Consider the following 17,840-nt stretch of genomic DNA (forward strand, 5'->3'; position numbering starts at 1 on the left):
ACATTGAGCTGAGTCTCTTATTACTTCAAATACCATTGAGCTGAGTCCCTAATTTCTTCACCATTGACAGTGGTTTCAAACAGATAAAGAAGAATTCAAAAAGATCCCTGACTCTCCTACTGGGAAGGAATTTCCTCCAGCAAATCCAGAGGCAATGAGTCCAGTTGGTTCCTATCCATTCATTTAAAAACTAAAAAAGATCAAATTATCAGTGCTTCTAGCATTGGGATGCATATGATCAAAGTCAGGTAAAAATAGGTGTAAATAAAAGAATTAGAAAAAAAAAAAACAGGGCTAATAAGTAAATTAATATTTATTCAGCACTTAATATAAACGTTCAAAATGTTTGTGGAAAATCCCGTATCTTTCTATTTCATTTTTTTCCATGAACTTTCTGAAGACCCCTCATATGTGCCAGGAGTCCTGGTGTGGTGCTGTGGGTTAATGTGCTGGGCTGCAAAGTCACTTTGAACCATAAGGTCAGCAGTTCAAGCTCACCAGCCACTTCTGGGAAACCCTTATATAGGGTTACTATGGGTTGGAAATGACTTGATGGCACCTAACAGCAACAACAACAAATATGTGCCAAGCATTTAGTTAATCCTTTCAACAACCCTATAATTTCATTGGTAAGGAAACTGAAATACAAACAAGCCAACGCTTATAACTGTCAAAGAATCAATGTGAGGATACTCCCAGGTAGTCTGCCTGCCCCAAAGTTTTCCTGACTTCCTCTATGAGACACTGCTTCATGCACCTGACCTTCCAGAGGTACCACAGGAGCAGGCCCATCATTCTTACCTCTATTCCCTTCATGTCCCAAACAAGACCCTGCGACACTCAGACTTCAGGATTTAGGACTAGGACAGTGTTGTGGTCTTACTGCAGTTTCTTTTTATACAGTATTATAAGTAACCTTGTCACAAATGACCCTCCCCTTAAAAATCTCTCAATACTAAAAACACTCAACATCTGGTTCCTGACCTTGTACTACCTACTCTTCTAATTATATCTTTAGGCACTGAAGCATCACGGTTTCTGCATAGTGCAAATGTAGGAACTGAGGCATAGAAGAATGAAATTATTTACTCAAAGTCATAACGCTGCTAAAGAATGATTAAGTAGTTTTGTTCCAGAAAAACATCTTGGTGGTCCAGTGGTTTAAGTGCTCAGCTATGACTTGCAAGGTCTGAGATTTGAACCCATCAGACACTCTGCAGAACAAAGATGTGGCCATCTCTTTCTGTAAAGATTTACAGCCTTGGAAACCCGATAAAACCAAACCAAACCCACAGGCATCCAGTTGAATCCAACTCATAGTGACCCTATATGGCAGAGCAGAACCACTCCACAGGATTTCTGAGACTGAAATCTTTACCAGAGCAACCAGCCTCATCTTTCTCCCATGCAGCGGCTAGTGGATTTGAATCACTCCCCTTGAGGCTAGCAGCACAATGGTTAGTCTACCAAGCCACCAAGTAAACCCTATGGGGTAGTTTTACTCTGTCCTATAGAGTTGCTATGAGTTGGAACCGACTCGGCAGCACTGGGTTGAGTTTGGAGTTTGTATTTTGTGCCAGAGACCAGACTCTGAAATACTACAACATCTTGTCTCTCTAACCACACTCACACTCGTGAAGTGTCCGGAGAGAAAAACGAAGGACAGTAACATCCATGTTGTCCATTCTTATCTCCTAAACCTCTGTGAGAACCGCAGCCTTCGACAGCCAGTCTCAACCATTCCCCTTGCAAACAGCTCTGTTGGAGAGAATTTTCTGACGCTCTGGGCTCTCTCTTTTCATTCTTTGTTTCCTTTCTTTCTTGGCACTCCTTTCTTTCACCTTTTCTTCTCTTCCCTTCTCTCCTGTCGCTTTCCGCTTTCCTTTCTTGTTTTCCATCCTTCCTCCTGTTTCCTCCCCCACTCTCCTTTCCTCTCGTCTTCTTTCTCCTCACTCATTCCTCCTCTTTTTCCACAACTCAAAGACTCCCCACTCCCCTTGTTGGGAGTAATCAATCACTCTTCAGAAACATCTCCTGACATGTCCATGAAGTTTTCATGAAAAGGGCTGGCTCCTTGACACTGAAGTGCAGAGCTGAAAATGCTGTTATAACCCTGTCTTTAGATTAGCACTAAATACTTTCCTGATTAGTAAGACCTCCTTGGAAATCAAATATCTGAAATGAAAACACACGTGGCTAGATAGCGGCGCTTGCAGAATGCTAAGGGTATTCCAAAAATTACATGTAAGTATTGAGTTGTTGTTTATCTAAATATTCTAAACAGTCTCCAGGGAACATATAGTTCTTTAGTAATAACAAAGCTATTGTTTAAACAAACAAAGAAATTGGAATTATTGTGGGAAGTTTATCACAGTGAATGAGCAAGAAAACAGTATAATCAACTTTCTACCAGAGAACCACAGGGCTACGAGTCAGTAAAGGATAATTACTCAGGCTCTGTATAATCATTAGCACCAGGAAGAACAGAAAAATAGTAGCATCTAAATACATCTGCTTAGAAAAGAGAAAGAAGAAGAGCTCCCCTGGAGATTAGAAGCACAGAACTAGTCTTCAAAAGAACCTTAGAATCCATCTAGTCCAATCCCCCCATTTTGCAGGTGAGAAAGATGAGGCTCAGGAAGATGAATACTTGACTCACAACCCAAAACCAGTAGGTAACTGAGCCAAGAAGACTCAGAGGTTGTCAAGTACAAATCTCTGTCTATTTGAAAGTCTTCAGAGACATACTTTGGACAAGACTTTTGGAATTCAAAAGCAGGATAGAGCTACAGTTTTTAAGAGTAATGTAAAATGTCAGTGTAGTATTGCTTTAGCTAATTATGTGTGGACTCCCAGTGTGGTGCTGAAGGATAATGCACTGAACCCACAAAGTTGGACATTCAAACTCACCAGCTGCCCCTGGGAAACCCTTTACAGAGTCGTTATGAGTCGGAACCGACTTGACAGCACTTCACAGCCTTCTAGAAGCACAGCTGAAGTGAAGATTAAAATTGCTTTGTTGTTCAAGCTTCATGTCTACAGACACAATGCACGCATGTGCATTTGTTCCTTTATTCAATATGTATTGAGCGTTTACCATGTATTAGAAAAGGGGAGAGCAACGAGAAAGGAGGTTGAAGAATCTGGCCAAGAATCAGCTATATATAACATGCTCTGGAGTTTGGATTTCATTCTGAAGCATAGCGTGAGCAAATCTGAATGGTATATTAGAACATTCACTTTGGCTGCAGTATGGGAAATGGATTGTCAAAATGCAAGGCAAGCTGGGAACAGTCAGTTAAAAGGCTACCATAGAACTCCATGAAAAATTTGACAAGGGCCTAGGCTACAGCGTGTCAGTGGATATGGAGAGAAAATGCCAAGTTGCTTATAGAAGGGCCTAGAAGGCTGAATGAACAGAACTCAATGTGATGGATAAGAATATGGTAGAATCTGAGATGAGTGTCAACTTTCTGTTTGGGTTGGTTGTCCCATTCTCTGAAAGAAGAAATACAAAACTCAGAAGAAATGATTTACACAAAGATGATAAAAAATAGTAGTAGTTGTTGTTAAGTTCTGTCAAGTCAGTTCCAGCCCATAGAGACCCTGTCCAGGATTTCCAAGGAGCAGCTGGTGAGTTTAAAACACCAGCCTTGCAGTGCAAACTAACTTTGCAGTCCAATGTATTAACCCACAGTGCCACACCAGGACTCCAAGTAGTATTAGACATCATGAATTGATTTTCTGAACTTGTGTTAGTTGAGTTGCTTAACAAAGTTATATAAGCCTGAAACTATGGAGCAAGATCAAAGTTAATCAAAGGATTATGCAGGTGGTATTGAAGATCCTGGGCTTAGATAAAATAGCTCAGGAACAGGTATCTACATTTGTCATCTACATCTTGAGGACCATGGCTGCAATATACTCAGCTTTCTTCACCTCAGTCCCTGATTGCGTTGCGTTGTCTGTCTTGGTGGCTGTCAACACTGACTATGGCTCAAAATCAACTGTTGTTGTTAAGTGCCGTTGAATCGGTTCCGACACATAGCGACCCTGTACAGGGTTTCCGAGGGTGTAAATCTTTACGGGAGTAGAAAGCCTCATCTTTCTCCCGCAGAGCGGCTGGTAGTCTCGAACCGCTGACCTTAAGGTTCGCACCCCGATTCGTAACCACTATGCTACCAGAGCTCCTTTTAGTCGGTTCCAATTCATAGCAATCCTGTCTAGGGTTTCCAAGGAGAGTTTGAACCGCTGAACTTGTGGTTCAAATTTACCTTGCAAACCAGTGCTTTATCCCACAGCACCACACCAGGACTACAACAGTGAAACTCTAAACATCCACCAAATTCAGGTCACAGTGGACATTCACAAGAAATCTTACAGATTTGCCATACTTTCAAATAACTCTTGGGATAAGGGAGACTAGATAAAGATTGAAAATGAAGAAGTGGTGCGAAGATACTTAAGTGACGAAGGGAAATGATTCAAAGTCAGTTATGAATTGAACTATGTCCCTCCAAAATGAATCAACTTTGGCCATAATTCCCAGTGGTTTGCCAATTCTGTAATGATGTAATCTGGCAGTTATGCAATGATGCAATCATCCCCCATGGTGACGATCTGATGCAATCTGTCCTAATCTGATACAAGGAGATTAGAGTAGGAGCAACAATTTACTCGGGTAATAGTCCTGATGCATTGTAAGGAGAGTTTCCCTGGGGCATGACATGCATCACTTTTTTCCTGGTGGTGGTGAGTTTGAGCTGCTACTGACCTTGTAGTTCACACCGACCTTGTGGCCCAGTGTTTTATCCCACAGCGCCACACCACAACTCCTGATTGTATGGTGGTCCTTGATAAACATTCTACTTTAGGACTTTTTAATCTCTTCTTTTGAATAAAGACTTTTTATTTAGAATCTATCCTGATCTGGCAGACCCTCTAATGCTGTTTTGAACAAGGAGAGGGTATTTCAGAAGATTTATTGGTATTCAATTCAGAGACGGGTGACTGACTTAGAAAAGAGGATTAGATATACACGTGTGTTGTGCTGTGGAGTCAGTTCCAACTCATAGTGAACTTGCACAGTTTCCGAGGCTGTAAATTTTCATGGGAGTAGAAAGTCTCATTGTTCTCCTGTGGAATGGCTAGAAGTTTTGAACTGCTGACCTTGAGGTTAGAAGCCTGACTCATAGCCATTACACTAGCAGAACTTTTTAGGGATACAAGGAAAAAGAAGCAAAGCAGAGAGAGAGACCAACTACCACCAAGAAAGAAGAGCTGGGAGTGAAGCGCATCCTTTAGACCTAGAATCTCTGTTCTGGGAACTTCCTAGTGCCAGGGAAAGATTAATGGAAAGGATTCCATCAGAGCCAACACAGAGAGAAAGCCTCCCCCAGAACTGGTACCCTGAATTCACACTTCCACCCTCTTAACTGTCAGAGAATAAATTTGTTGAAGTATCTATTTTTGGTATATCTGTTATAGCAGCACTATATAACTAAGACAATGTCGTTCAGGGCTACAAAAAATAAAGAACCAAGGTAATTTTAGTATTGACCTTGAAAAAAAGTACTTACTGCCTTTTTATGACAAGTTTGCAAGATTTGTTGTGTCCAGGAGACAAAACATTCTGATCAGAATTACTCTGAACCAGGAGACTCAGGTTCTATTGTAAAATAACAACACTGAGCTGAATGATTTCTAACACTCTTCTGGTTGCTAACTTCTGTGATTTTTGACTAGAGAGCCTCTTTCAAACCTAGAGATACTCATAGAATTCACCTTCTCTCTTCTAGTTAGATAGGGAATTGGTCTTTGGTGTTTTCCACACACTCTCTCTCAATGCCTGCTAGTCTACCCACTTTATCTAAACTTCACAAGCCAACTCAATTGCTCCTATTCCAACAAACCAGCCTGATAGACTTCTATATTTCCAATATATTTTTTGATCTTTCTCTCCCTAACAATCAGAGGGCTAATTCTAAACCTGTTAGAGGCCCTTCCCTTTTTGTCCCATAATGTATTGTCAAGATCCTATTTGTGCTTAAAGAGAGCCTTGGGAATTATTATTTTAAGTACAGGTTGCTGTGTGACAATATCATTAACTGGAAAGCTGTTTGTATTTATCTGAACACAGAATCATAGCATTTGTTGCTGTTAAGTGCCATCGAGTCAGTTCTGACTCTATGTAAGGGTTCCGAGGAGTGACTGGTGAGCTTGAACCTCTGACCTTTTGGTTCAAACCAACTTTGCAGTGGAGCACATTAACCTACAGCACTGCACCAGGACTCCATTGCCCTCAATAACCTTGCTAAGATATCACAGAATGTTAACTAAAATTATTGAGCCTTGTCCAATTACAGGAGAATCATTTCCAATACAATGTAAGAGTCATCTATCAAATAAGGAAGCCCATAGTCTAACAAGGTGTCCTAGTGTGGCACTGTATGATAAGCATTGGACCACCAGGTTGATATGAACCACAAGGTGGCGGTTCAAACCCACCAACCACTCCTTGGAAACCCTAAACTAGGTCACTATATAGTTGGGAAAAACTTGACAACTCTTAAAAACAACAACATAGTCTAACAGAAAAAAGGGATACAGGAATCTGGGGTGGCCAATATAAGTCCCAAGAAAGGGAAAGGTGGTCTTAACCATTGGGGGTCATGTAGGAGGCTAAAGCTTCATAATGACTAAGACAGCTGAAGGTGGGAGGAGAAAAGAGGATGATGATGGCATTTGATCCCAAAAGACCAGAGTCATCTATGTATCATCAGCTGCTAAAGCCTGCCGCCTTATAATAATAATAACCATCACATAGGATCTAACATTGATTGCATGCTCACTGCATGCCAGATGCTGTCCTGACTTTTTATCCATTTCATGCAGTTAATCTTCACAGCAGAGTCCTGGTGTGGCACTGTAGGATAAGCACTTGACCACAAGGTTGGCTTGAACTGCAAGGTTGGTGGTTCAAACTCACAAGTCGCTCCTCAGAAACCCTATACAGGGTCGCTATAAATTGGAATGTACTTGATTGGACTTAACAATAGCACATCAATCTTTACAATGGAGTCCTGGTGCCGCACTCTAAGATATGCACTGGGACCCTATCCAGAGAAGCAGTGACACCAGAGATGGAGGCAGAGATGAGGACGTGGAGAGAGGGAGCAGCTGAGGGCTCTAGACTCATGGAAAGAGAAAGGCTGTGTGCTGGTGACCAGGAGGCAGGCTTGCAGACAGTGTCCTTTGGCTGTTTAAATGATTATCTATTCCTGAGTGTTTCTGTGAACATCCTCCCCACCCCACCCCCACTGCCCCTCACTCCCCCCAAAAAAAGTGAGTCTAGAAAGAGCAGTGGGCACAGCCTGAAGTTTCAGGGTACTGCACTCCATTAGGAAGGTGCTGGCCAATAGCGCCTTGAATATAAGTACATGAACTGAACAATTTAAAACAAGATGCAGTGAGGATAGGCTAAGGAAAGGGATCTAAACTAAACTTTCATTTGGAAAAGTACAAAGAGTCTTCTCTATGCAACAGAAAAAGGAACCCTGTTGGTGCTGTGGGGTAGGCACTGGGCTCCTAACTGCAAGGATAGGAGTTTAAATCCATCATCCACTCTGAGGGAGAAAGACAAGGCTGTCTGCTCTCATCAAGATTTCCTTTCAGAAACTCTATGTAGGATGGCTGTGAGTGACAGCTGACTCAGTGACAGTGGACTTTTGGTATGCTATAGAAAATAAAGACATCAGCAGAAAAAAACGTTAATTAAACTTGTCAGCTTGCCATTATTGTTATAATGGACTCAAATAGGAAGAAAAAGGGAGGAGACTAGACTGCCAACTATAACCATATATCTCTCTCACACACACACATACTCGTATATGTACACACACCCAGAAAGAAACATTTTTGAAGCAAGTGCTCACCAGTCTTTAGATAAATCCACTGCTATCGATACCTATCCAGTTTGATTTGCTTAAAGCATTAAAAGTAAAAATACCAACTACTACCTTCATTCCTAGATAATAAAAGGAAGGCAAGTGATAAAGCCAACACTGTTGTCGTTAAGTGCTGTCAAGTCATTTCTGACTCATAGTGACCCTGTGTAGGGTTTCTGAGGCTGTCAATCTATATGGGAACAGAAAACCTCATCGTTTTCATAGACCAGCTGGTAGGCTTGAACCTCCTACCTTGTGGTTACCAATCCAGTGCACCACAGAGCTCCAGATAAATCTATTAGCTTCCTAAAAAGAGCACTCCATACCTCCTCAACCTATAGATGGAAAACAGGGGCCTGGGTTTAGTCAGCACCTCCTTTCCTGGGAAGTTATCATTAATCACCATGCAAAATCCAGGCCAATGATGTTAAGAGCCACCGCCTCAAACATGATCTGACATCATGATTTTAACAGGTAAATGCTCCAAATCTGCTTCGTTCAGCTTACCTTCCCTGCAGTGAATTCAGGCTAATCCGTACCTGATCCTTACTGAGTTGCTCACTTGTTTAGTACCACCACTGGCCCTGGCCTCTTGGCATCTTACCAACTCTTGTCAGGTCCCAAATTCCTCTAGGAGGTCTGGTTCTTGTCATATTACAATTTGAGGAATACAGCATGAATAGTTTCATACCTCCAGGCTTTGTTAATGCCATGGTCTCATATTCACCCATCAATGGGGTCTTCTAAGAGGAGTTCCTCCCCCCCAGAATTCCATGGAACAGAAAGCCAGCTATGTTGAAGTGACAGAATATGGACAAACATTTGTTTCTCTTATTTATGCTTCCTAGTCAGTTTCATAAAAATTTAAAACTGACAAGTATTATATAGGTCACCCAATTAAATTCCTTTAGTAATTTTTTTTTTTTTTTTAATTGAACCTACGGCTCTGGAGCCTTGGTATCCAAGGTTACAACACTACTGTGGGGCAGAATTAAGATTCTCTTTCTCGCTCTCTTTTTTTTTTTTTTGCTTTTATTTGCATTTTATTTTAAGCTTAATTTACTCCCGAGCCATAAGTTTTTGTTACTTCAGTTACTTCTGAGTTATCTTTTTCTTCTGTACAACCTTCTCTTCTGGTTTAGGAACAATTTGTTCCTTTTCAGCGAGGATCATCTCAATACGGTAGGGGAGCTCATGTAGGGGTTGATCTGACCATGAGCTCTGTAAGTTCAGTGGCGCATCTTGGGAGCTTTGTTGACCTGGATGTGCTCAATGGCCAGAGAATCCACATCTAAACCCTAAATTCAGCATTGCTCTCTGCATTTTTAAGCATGTGCAGCAAAAATTCAGCGCTCTTTTTGGGCCACCAACCCTGTGTCCAACCCACTGTTTGGCCTGGGCACACCTACCAACGCCACCATTGTAACATCGGAATGGTACACATTGCTTCTGCCACGTGACATCTTTAAGATACTTGGTGGCTTTCGGATATGCATACCCTTAATGGCCTGAACAGTCTCACAGATGTTCTTAAAATGGACCCAGAGATTTGAACCTCTAGACTTGCACCTCTAGATTTGCATGATTTTGTGGGGTTTTCTGGGTCACGTGAGTAGCGAACCATTTTGTGAGATTACCTCAGGCCACTTACCGGAACAGGAAGAGACCAGAATTAAGATTCTTATTCTAGTTCTTTCAACCACTGATGATTCTACTTCCTTGGATCTATAAACAGTCACAATAATGATAAAAATACCACTCTGTAGCCCTTTGGGATTTATAAAAGGAACCTTGATGATTCTGCAGGGTAAATACTTCCTGGACTGGTAACCACAAGTTCAGCCATTCAAACTCGCCAGCCGCTCCTTGGAGAAAGAGGAGGCTTTCTGCTCCTGTAAAGGTTTATATAGCCTCCGAAATTCCAGGTTGAGTTGCTATGAGTCAAAATAGACTCGATAGCAGTAGCCTTTGTTTTGATTTTTGGTTTAGAATTTGCAAAGAGCCTTTGCATAAATGATTCCATTTCATGCTCATACTATCTGTACAATGGCCTAACAAACATAATTAGTTTACTTTCAAAAGAACATGAGATTTAAACAGTAAACTACAAAAGATCTAAAAAGCAAGGTTGTGACTGGAACCCAAAGTTACTGCTTCAAGACCTATACCCTTGGGTAAATTACTAACTTCTCCATGTCTTACTTCCTCATCTGTAAAAGGTATGAGAAATAATTCTTGAGGGTGTGGTCCATCTTCAGGACTAAGGGAAGTCTTTCTGGGTAGCAAGGTAGGATAGCAAAAGGAGTGAAGAACTGGTTTGACTGGCTAGGAACTTTAAAATAAGAATACAACCATCCAAGAAATAGGGGAAGTTCTTGGGGAAAGGAGAAAACTAACTTTAAATGGGGATGTTCCCCAAAAGGACTAGTAGATGACCTTGGAAGGAGAATGTGACCTTGTAATACCCAGTGGAAGGAGAACTGGAGGATGGGCTTTTGAGGGACAGGGGAGTAAAACTGTTAGTGGGCTGCTCATGAGGCTCATCTGCCCCTGACTACTGGGTTGGACACCAGATTTTGCAAAATTGAATAAAGCAAACCTCTCTTTCTCTAAAATGAGTACAGACTGAATTAATTAAGCATTTGTCGGTATGGACAGCATTTCTCACAAAGGGGATATGACATGGTTTGCACCAAATAAGTTGTTTTTTGTATGTTCATTTTGTTTTGTTTTTAGAGCAAACTATGATGGTGCATAAGGGGTTAATGAGCTGTGGGTTAATGCTGCAAAGTCGTTTGAATTGCGAGGTTGGCGGTTCAAGCTCACCAGCTGCTCCTCGGATACTCTATACCGGGTGGTTATGGGTCTGAACGGACTCCACAGCACTTAACAACAACAACACAAGGAGTTCTTGTAGTGTAGTGGTTATGAATCGGGCTGCAAACCTCAAGATCAGCAGTTTGAAACCACCAGCTGATCCGAGGGAGAAAGATGAGGCTTCCTGCTCCCGTAAAGATTTACAGCCTCAGAAACCCTAAGCGGGGTCGCTATGAGTCGGAACCAACTCAACTCCACAGACTTAACACCACAACATTCTAAGTGGGTAGCCCTGTAGTGTAGTGGATTGTGAACTGGCTGCTAACTGTAAACTCAGCAGTTTGAATCTACCATTGCTCCAGGAGAAAGTTGAACCTTTCTACTCACGAAGATTCATAGCCTCAGAAAATCTACACAGAATCACCATTAGCCAGACACCAACTCGGTGGTACGAAACCAATAAAAGCCAAGGTTTTTTGTTCATTTTAATTATAACCTTTCCAAAACATCTTAATAGCAATGCAAATTCATTACTTTAGGCTTCAGGATAAAGTCAAATTCACTAGCGTCAATTTTGTTGTTAAGTGCGGATGAGCCAGTGTCTACTCATAGCGACCCTGTATACGGTTTCCGAGGAGCTGGTTAATGAGTTTGAACTTCTGACCTTGCAGTTCAAAAACAATCGCGCCACAAATTGAACTGAAACAAACTCAATACTGAATTTATTTCTCTTTAGATTTTCATTGCCCCACTCATATTTGCTATTAAATGCAATTATGCTGTCTCTTAATATTGATACAGGAAACTGTTATTTTATCATTGTCTTTCCATACTGAGGAAATAACAAAGAACTGTGTACATCTTTGAATTTAAAACTGCACATCACCTCGACTTTCAGGGACGATAACAGATGCAGTAACTGGATCTAACCTCACGGTGGTGCTAAATCATCATTAATGAAGCCTCAAGAGCCAGCAAAATTCTTTAGAAACCTGGGACTACGAACTGAGCATTCATTCCCGTTGGTTAACTGAGAAGGAATTACTTTCAATCGCCTATGCTCTTCTCCAGCAACCTTGAGCAATGGGCTTTTCATGTTAGCGCAATAAATCCATTTGCAAGCTTAATTCACAAATTCCCCAGATCCCACACTGCACCAAATTGAACATTCACAAAAAGTTATTCTTAACCATTAAAAAAAAAAAAAAGAATCATCACTGGACTGCTAACCATAAGGTCAGGTGTTCAAAGCTACCAGCAAGATGCTGCTTGGAAACCCTATACAGGGTCCCTAAAAGTCGGAACTGACTTGAAGGTGCTTTAACAACAACAATCTTTAAAGATGTTATGTTGATTTAGAATTCTTTTAATACAAGGTAACATTTACCTTTTCCCATCTACTGTGTATCTAATTTCATGTGTCCTCTGGAACCATCTTTTAAGTTTCTTACATCTCTCAGTCCCCAAATCTGAGAATGAAATCTCAAGTCTTTTGACCCTTTTCTTCCTCTAGTCTTCACTTTAAAATATCCATGTAATTTTATCCCTTCTTCATTTATAACATGTTCCACTTCTCTTTTTCTAATATGTTCCCCAAACCACAGTTGAGACTTTTGCCAAATATCCAGGTTACTGCAATAACCTTGCAAGTTATCATCAAAGCACAAACACTTGCTTGGTGGTGGTGGTGGTTATATGCCATGAAGTCCATTCCAACTCATAGCGACCCTGTACAAGGTTTCCAAGGCTGTAAATCTTTACGGAAGCAGAAAGCCTCATCTTTCTCCTGTGGAACAGCTGGTAGTTTCGAACTGCTGGTCTTAAGGTTAGCAACCCAATTCGTAACCACTACGCTACCAGAGCTCCTTTTGGACTTGCTTGAGGAACTTTAAAAAATACCAGCCTCCACCCTACCACCCCATCCTGATATATAATTGGTCAGGGTAAGAAAACTAAGATTGGGATTTTGTAAATGATCTCCAGGTGACAAGAATGTGCAACCACAATTAAGAACATTTACTAGAGATGTGTCCAACAAACCGCTGCCAGATTAACCTTATGAACTACCAATCCTTGGGGCCAAAATTTTTAAATAGATCCACATCTACACAAAAATACTACAAATTAGTGACCTTCAGGCCATATCTATCCCATTGATATGTTTCATGTGGCTTGTTTAACATCTTTCTGGACCCAACTTTAAAAACTGGGAGATGTCACCTAAAACCCAGATTTCCTACTTGCTACTTTTCAAAAACACTGCATGATCTCTGCACACAGGACGCACATTCCGGTGATGCTACAACCATTTGGAGCTGAGCGATGGCTGCCTTCTCAGTCTCCATCACTCACCTTTTACACCTAGCTACAAGTCTCCTTAAATTACCTGACAGCCTCTTATAATCATTCTAGTTTGTAACCCCTCATAGAGAGGATACAGTTCATATTCAATGGCCCATATGCACACTTACTTATTCATGCATTCATTAGACATGCATTTCCTTTGAGTCTTTATTATGCAAACACTTGGAATTCAAAGTTGCACATACTTTAACCCTTTTTTCTCTTTCCAACTTCATATGCCCTTTCTCTTGGATGAATTCTATTTTAACCAGTGCTTAATTTAAATGCACCACCCCCTCTCAATTTTAAGGAGCTCTGGTAGCGTAGTGATTACAAATCAGGCTGCGAGCTGCAAGGTCAGCAGTTCGAAACTACCAGCTGTTCCACGGGAGAGAGATGAGGCTTTCTGCTCCCATAAAGATTTACAGCCTCGAAAACCCTGTACAGGGTCACTATGAGTCGGAACCAACTCCACGGCACATAACAATAACAACAACCCCCTCCCAATTTTAGAAACCTTGAAACTCATTTCCTAAACTCTTACCGTGAGCAGACACTATTACAAAGTCTGGGCTTATGGGATATATGCAGCCAAGTTGCAGCCTTAAGAAGAAAGCTGGTTGCCTTCCACTTCTCCCTTCTGGGGAGCTCAAGTAGAGACACAACTTTGGTGAGCTACAGAAGAGCAGCACCGGAGAAGGAACCTGGATTCCAAGGTGACTTCCATTTTCCTTGGACTGTCCACCTACCTCTCATTATCTGAGAGAAGTGAACTTCTATCTCATTGCATTTTGTGCCCCAACTGTGATATGTGTTGAAATCCTAACCTCTCAACCTGAAGAAGGACTCCTGGTGTGGTGATGCATGTTAATGTGCTGGATTGCAAGGTCAGTTTGAATTGCAAGGTCAGCGGTTCGAGCTCACCAGCTGCTCCTTGGAAACCCTATATAGAGTTGCTATGAGTCGGAACCAACTCAATGGCACTTGACAACAACATGCCTGGAGACCTGGTGGCAAAGTGATTTAAGTGAACAGCTACTAATCAAAAGATCAGTGATTTGACTTCACCAGCCTCTCCACAGGAGAAAGATGTGACAGTCTGCTTCCATAAAAACCGTAGCCTTGGATATCCCATGGGGAAATTTTACTCTACTCTCCTATCATCATCATAAAGAACATTTCAGGATCTTTCTTGAAGTACGATACTGTCTGTGATATGATAATATCCATACACCTACAGGGAAGACCAGTTAATACCACTAGTATTCAAATTTATGCACTGACCACTAAAGCCAATGATGATGAAACTGAACAGTTCTATTAAGCCTCATCTTACAATACTGGTGGATTATAATAAATGATGCAGAAAGCGTCAAATGAAGATGAAAGGAATACACAAAAGCACTATATCAAAAAGAAATGACTGATGTTCAACCATTCCAAGAGGTAGCATATGATCAAGAGTCAACAATGCTGAAAGAAGAAATCCAAGACGCACTAAAGGCATTGTCAAAGAACAAGACTCTAGGAATTGATGGAATATAAATTGAAATTTTTCAACAGACTTGATGCAGCACTGGCAGCACTCACTCATCTCTGCCAAGAAATTTGGAAGACAGCTACCTGGCCAACTGATTGGAAGAGATCCATATTTGTGCCCATTCCAAAGAGAGGGGACACGATGGAATGTGGAAGTCACTAGACAATATTATTAATACCACATGCAAGTAAAATTTTGCTAAGATAATTAAAAAATGGATGCAACAGTACATTGGCAGGAAACTGCCAGAAGCTCAGGCCAGGTTCAGACAGGGACATGGTACAAGGGATATCACTGCTGACATCAGATGGATCTTGACTGAAGAGAATATAAGAAAGATGTTTACCTGTGCTTTATTGACTACACAAAGACCTTCTATTGTGTGGCTCATGACAAGCTATGGAAAACATGGCAGAGAATGAGTATTCTGGAATAGTTAATTGTGCTCATGATGAATCTGTACATAGACCAAGAGACAGTTGTTCAAATAGAACAAAGGGACATTAAATAGTTTAAAATTAGGAAAGGTGTGTATTAATGTTGTATTCTTTCACCATATGTATTCAATATGTATGCTAATCAAATAATTGGAGAAGCTGGATTGTATGAAGAAGAATGTAGCATCAGGGTTTGAGGAAGATTCATTAACAATGAATATGCAGATGATACAACTTTGCTTGCTGAAAGCAAAGAGGACTTAAAATACTTACTGATAAAGACCATGTTTTACATGGCCTTTAGTATGTTTTACACCTTCAGTATGTTTTACACCTTAATATAAAGAAAACTTAATCCTCTTAACTGGACCAATAAATAACATCATGATGTGTGGAGAGTAGATTGAAACTGCCAAAACCTTCATTTTGCTTGGCTCCACAGTCAACACTCATGGAAGCAAAAGTCAAGAAATCAAATGACATATTGCATTAGACAAATCTTCTGTACAAGACCTCTTTAAAGTATTCAAGGGCAAAGATGTAAGTTTGAGGACTAAGGTGCACCTGACCCGAGCCATGGTATTTTCAGTAGCCTCATATGCTTGTGAAAGTTGGACAATGGATAAGGAAGACTGTAGAAGAGTCAATGCATTTGAGTTATGGTGCTGGAGAAGAATATTAAAAGTACCATGGGCTGCTAGAGAAACAAACAAACCTGTGTTGAAAGAAGTACAACCAGAATCTCCTTGGAAGACAGGATGTGGTGATTTCGTCCCTCATACTTTGGACATAGTATCAGGAGAAAGCTGGACCAGTCTCTGGAGAAAGACACCATGCTAGGTAAAGTGGAGAGAGTCAGTGAAAACGAGGAAGACCTCCAACAGGATGGGCTGGTTCAACGGCAGCAGTAATGGGCTCAAGCTTCACACGATTCTGCCGATGGCTTTGGACTAGGCAGTGTTTCGTTCTGTTGTGCATAGGGTCTCTATGAGTCAGAAATGACTCAACAGCACCTAACAGCAAAAATTGGTTGCTATGAGTCGGAATCAACTCAATGGAAGTGGGTTTGATGTTTTCTGTTATAACAACTTAGCCTATACCAAGCATCTCTCTATTATATTTCCAAAATTTGGTGTTGTTGTTAAGTGCTGTCAAGTTGGTTCCTACCCATAGCAACCCTGGATACAGTTTCCGAGAAGTGACTGGTGAGCTTGAACCGCTAACCTTGCAGATCATACTGACTTTACAGTCCAGCACATTAACCCACAGTGCCACATCAGGAATCCATTTCCCAAATAGACCTTGACTATTTTACCACCAACCTTGATTCATGTCAAAATTTCTGTCACTAATATCCTTCTCTACTGGATGTATTATACTCATCCTTGAAGACCTAGTTTAAGTATTCCCTTTTTTGTGATGCTTCATTTAGCTATACTTGTTATCATCTCTGTTCCTTTGTTCTCCCACTGTAGGACTTACCACTCTGTTGGCTGTTGTTAGGTGCCATCAAGTCAGTTCCAATTCATAGTGACCCTAGTCACTACAGAACAAAAGACCACCCAGTCCTGCGCCACCCTCATAACTGTTGCCATGCTTAAGCCCACTGCAGCTGCTTCCACGATGCTAATCCACCTCATTGGAGGTCTTCCTCTTTTTCCATGACTCTCCACTTTACCTAACATACTTCCCACTTGGTACTTCACAAAAACTATCTTACTGAATAAGCACAGGCTCTTCTATATAAATATATTGTCATCTCTCTCAAGTTCTAAGTCCAGATCAGACTCCAAACCAAAAATTTAGATTGTACATACTATTTTTTTAATAAAAGAGTATTGATGGTTTCTTTAGTTTTCTACTTACTTCTACTTCTTATTGAATTATCATCTACACTGCCAACTTATATTCAATGTGTCATCCGATGGTTGTTGTTGGTGGTTATGTGCTGTGGAATCGGTTCCAGCTCATAGCAAATCTGGGTTTCTGAGGCTATAAATCTTTATGGGAGCAGAAAGACTCATCTTTCTCCCATGGAACAGCTGGTAGTTTTGAACTGATGACCTTGAGGTTAGCAGCCCAATTCGTAATCACTATGCTACCAACTCATATTCTGTGTATGATCTGAAAGGACTCTTTAATCTTTTTGAACATTACAAAGCTGAACTTGCTCAGTCCATTAAGAATGTAGCTTTTCCCTTGATGTTTAATCTACATATTGTTCTCTTTCTTTTTGTATCTCAATAGTTCTTCAACTCCCAGGATATTTATTTCTAAGACTCAGAAATTTACTACGAAGATCAAGGGTTTCAGCTTGCAGGGTGAGAGAGCCAACTTATAATGCTGCAGCACACAGCAGTGAATCTCTGAGAGTAGAAGAACGTCTCAGGGAAGGCAATCACAAAGAGAAATAGATAGCAAAGAGAGAAAATGGTATTTTCCCCAGAAGCAAATAAGGAAGAAGGGATAGAAGAGAAAAGTGTAGGAAGAAAACATATATAGACACAAGAGGAAGTCTGGAAAAACTGAAGGAAATGGTTAGCATAAGAGAAAGGCATATGCAAATTAAATGCCAATAAGAAAACAGTGCAATTCAATAACCTCCAGTTGCTTCTAGTGATAGGATGCTCACAAGAGACTGTCTCAATGCATATGAAAGGATTACTGCTTTGCCTACACTAAAAAAAAAAAAAAAAAAAAAAAAAACCCACAACAATATTTAAAATCTTCTGGTACCAGTCGACCTTCAGTGGTTCC

At 40.8% G+C, this 17,840-nt stretch overlaps 1 protein-coding gene and 1 pseudogene across 1 annotated transcript in view; both read right to left on the reverse strand.

The window, feature by feature from the left end:
• AKAP6 (A kinase (PRKA) anchor protein 6) overlaps window positions 1–17,840 on the reverse strand; it is a 516,985-nt gene that overhangs the window by 352,567 nt on the left and 146,578 nt on the right. The gene's annotated exons all lie outside the window — the stretch shown is intronic.
• On the reverse strand, window positions 9,006–9,570 carry LOC102816810 (annotated as a pseudogene).

This window comes from Chrysochloris asiatica, unplaced genomic scaffold (genome assembly GCF_000296735.1).
Source record: "Chrysochloris asiatica unplaced genomic scaffold, ChrAsi1.0 scaffold00017, whole genome shotgun sequence".
In the NCBI taxonomy this organism is placed as follows: Eukaryota; Metazoa; Chordata; class Mammalia; order Afrosoricida; family Chrysochloridae; genus Chrysochloris; species Chrysochloris asiatica.